Below are 4,339 nucleotides of genomic sequence, written 5' to 3'. Positions count from 1 at the left end.
TAGAGAAGCCTATTTAGGTAAAAGGCTATAACGGCTAAGCCAGTTAACTGGTTACCTATATTTTAAGTTATATATTTCTTTTAATAGATAACGCTAATATAGTATCCAGTTTTATATCCTAAACTTAGGGTTCTATAATGTAATCCTTAGCCGGAAATAGATGTCTTACTTTAATATTTAGTTAAATATATAGTAAAGACAGTTTGTCTAGCTAGAGGATAGACTAAAGATACCCTCCTTTATTAGAGAGATCTAAACTAACTATAAAACACTAGCCGCAAAGGCTAACCCTACCTACTAGTAAAATATCTGGGCCTATAACCTAGCCTTTACCTAAAAAGATGCCTGCTATAAAGCTAGAAGGAACTCTATACTAATAAAAATACTTTCTTAAAGCGCTATATTTAAAGAGGACTCTATATATAAAAATAGGATAAATAGTAATATAGAAAACGTTTAAATTGCGTAGATTTAACTGGTTTAGAAAAGAACGTACTAAGATATAATATCTAAAAGATGCGATAGGAGCTAAAAGGAGTAATAATAATGCTAATACTCTAGAAGCCCCTAAGGCTATATACGCCCCTACTGTCTTATAACCTCTCTATAGTAAATATTGCCGTAATTAATGCTATAGCGTTCCACTTTAATATATATAAGAAGGATAACGAGCCTATATTAACTCCACTAAAACAGCCCTAAATTATATAAGTAAAGGCTTATTTTATAGCCCTAAAACAGAGCTATAAAATAAGCCTCTGTTTATAAACTATAGAGCTATAAGGGGAATTCCAAGAAAATCTCATAATACTTTGATCGATACGAGATCTTCGATCAGATCGAGATAAGATTAGATTTTGCCCTACCCTGGCTTCTTTCAATGGAGCAAAGCTGTGCAGCTTGCGTATCCGCAGGTAGAAAAGGAACAATTAAGAGGCCTATAAGAAGGAAGCCTCTTATGGAGCTTTTAGTAAATATAACACGGAAATCTTGCGATACTAAAGAGTGGGCAAGACGACGCCGTCCTCTAAAGACCAAATTTGGTTGCCCTCTATAATTAGGTATCGGAGGTCTAGGTTAGGCTTGGTATAACCTTAGGTTATATACAACCCCCTAAGGTCCGCGACATATCGTCCAAATATTACCCCCCCCTTTAGTGGTGGCCCCTACTTTTTAGACGCGTTTTTAAGGCTTAGGTTAGTACTGGGTTAGTATAGAGGGCCTCTGCGCGCCTTTAACCTCACCGTCGCCTTAACAATACATTTTCCAACCCTCTTCTATCCTTATGCCCGCGCTGGCTCGCGTAGGGCTTCTAATTTTATATAGAAAGGCCTACTATAATTCTAATTATATAATATAGAGCCCTCTTCTTCTTCTCCTTTAATATTTACGCGTTTGGTAACTTTATTTACCTACGCCGCGCTTACGTATCTCTCCCTTACTTCTTACGGATATAGAATCCTTTAAGAATCTCCTTACCCTATAGTCCACTTTACGGTTAATAGAAGCCCCTTTAGGCCCCTTACCCTATAGCCTCTAGAGCGAATTTAAGGCCTAGATAGTACGGCTATAGAATATTTATAAGGCTTAGCGCTTAAAGAATACTATAAGGGCGTATAAGCTAAAGTAAAAAGAGTAGGAAAACTAGTGCGTAAGATTAAAAGGTAATATAGACAGCGCCTAGGTAACAGAAGATAAGCTTTACTTATTTTTAGAGTAGTAAGTTATTAACTAAGAATTGCGGGCCGCTGGCTATTAAAAATAGAAGTTAAAACGGAAAGAGATATAGAAAGATGGTGAGCGGGCGAAAAAGAGGTAGAAGACAGCTAGCTAGCTAAGAGGGTAGCTAGGGGGGAGGGTAGCCGTAGGGGCAGTTATAGGGGCAGCTATAGCCGTAAAGGAAGCTATAAAGGATAAAGAGGAGATATAGGATAAGGACGCCCTAGATGCCCTATTTAATAAGATGGTCTAATACTTAGTTGTAAATAGCTATATCTTTACTATTACCGAGCTTTACGCGTAGTAGTTAGAAGGTAAGGCCTTATAGCCGCTACGGGGGGCAAAGCTCTTAGCGATACTAGACAGCGTCTATTGTAATAAGGACCGTATTTAATACGTTAACTTTATTAATTAGGGCCTGTTTATAATTACTAGCGGCTATAATATTAAAGGGCTTAAAAAGGCAATTACTTAGTACTAGGAGACGGGCTCTAAAATGCCGGGTTTAGTTAAGTCTTACCTTTAAACTACGGTTAAGCATTTATTAGGTTTATATCCGGTCTATATAGCTACTATTTTCTAACCTATTTATTAGGCTATAGTACCGTTACCTAGGGTAAAAGTAAACGGGACGTTTAGCTTGCTAACCTTATCCTTATTAAACTAGAGAATAAAGGGCCTAAACTCGACAAGCTAGCGCCGTATATAATTATATTAATAATATAGGGGAAGTAAAATTAATACGGTAAGGTTAAGTATATAGGCTGTATACGTAATACTAACCCTATTCTCTACCCTCTCTCTATAATAACCTTTTACTTCTTTAACCACTAGGGTAAGGACGGCGCTAAGAGCTTCCTATCCTTTTAGTAGCTAGAGGACTACTATAACCTATATATCTTCCCTAGTAGCATTAAAGTACTATAATAGCCGTTAAGCTATTATACGCAGTTTAAATAAAATAAGAAGATATTCTAGGGGGTAGGAATTTACTTAAAGGAGAAAACCTATAGCGCCTATAAGCAGAGTATCTGGTATACTAAGCTTAGCGGCGTTAAGGAGACCTAAATTAGATAGGCTGGACGCTAAAATATAGACGCGATAACAGGAGCCTACCTTAGCTATCTACCCTATATATTTATGCGGTCAATTACCAGCTTCCTAAAGGAGGGAAAGGGCTACTTTCTTCCCCACATATAAGAGGTGCTAGAGGAGGCCCTTTACTTAAAGATATAGCCTAAAACTAACATCTGGCTAAAATATATAGAGACCTACTACCTAAAAAGGGCTGATAATAAGGTTATATAGCTTAACCTTACAGGCTTAGGATTTCTACGCCTCCTTCGCGCGCTTAGGGTAATCCTATATAAGCAGTTCCCGCTCTACCCCCTATAGAAGGACTCCCTCTTTAGCTATAAGGAGTACTAGAAGTTTGCCGCGCGGGTAGAAAGCTTACTAGCTAGCATAGTTATATTAAATAAAATAATAATACGGAAATACTAGCCCGCCTATAAGGCCGTAGCTAAGCTAAAATATAAGGCCGCAATCTTAGAAATAAAGGGGGTTTAATTACGCGTGTAAATAATTTTAGAACGCCTTAGCGAAATAAAAAGGTTATTAGCATTATTCGCACCTATATAAATCTAGTAAGGGAAGACGGATATCTAGATAGGGCCTATAGAGTCCATACGGCCGTCTTTAGACGGCCCTATACCCTTACCTTTACCTATACCTATACCCGTACCTATACCCATATCCGTTCTTAAACGCGTTAATAGCTAGATTCCGTCTTTAGATAAACCCTCTTCCGTATATATAATCCCTAGGGAGATACTAAGGGGTCCTTAACTGTCTACTGCCGTAGAGCCTATTCAGCCGTTTACTATAACGTCTACTATACCCCCGCAGCAGCTGCTATAAGCTTCTACTATACCCCTACCGTAGCTACTAAAAGCTAACACTTAACCTTTTCTATTTATCCTTAACCTATAGGCACCGCTAAGAAAATATAAGATACTTTAGGGCGGTAATTTGGTGTTCTAGCTCTGGGCTGAGTAGACTTTAGGGCTAGTAGGTAGGCCGTTAATTAAAGCTCTTAATTACTGCTAGGGGGCACGCTAGCGGGTTAACGGCGAGGCTATATTCTACAGCCGTCGCCGTAGGATAATTAAGGATATAAGACGGCGCGTAGAAGACGGTATGGTAAGAGATAAGAGATTGGCTATTAACCAGCTGGAACAGCTACGGGGCTAGCATTCTTTAGATTAGCTTTATAAGAATATCTAAATAGTTATTTTACTACAGTAACCAAGACGCCTTAATATACAACTGTACCAGTGACTGAGACGCCTTAATATACGACTGCACTGCAGTAATTAAGACGCCTCGATATAGGACCGTAGTGACCATAGTGCAGTCCTATATTAAGACGTCTCGGTTACTAGAGTATAGTCCTACGTTAAGGTGTCTCGGTTACTACAGTGCAGTATTTTAAATTCAGAGTAATATTACGCGACCGCCCAGAAGTGAACCTTCAAACCGGAAAAGTAACCGTCCGACCTCCAACCGGGCTTAGACCGCCTAGCCCACGCTTAGACCGCCCAGCCCACGCGCGCTTAGG

Source organism: Cenococcum geophilum (assembly GCF_001692895.1).
Source record: "Cenococcum geophilum 1.58 unplaced genomic scaffold K441scaffold_55, whole genome shotgun sequence".
In the NCBI taxonomy this organism is placed as follows: Eukaryota; Fungi; Ascomycota; class Dothideomycetes; order Gloniales; family Gloniaceae; genus Cenococcum; species Cenococcum geophilum.
The sequence above is the reverse complement of the archived record's forward strand: the minus strand, read 5'-3'. Positions refer to the sequence as shown.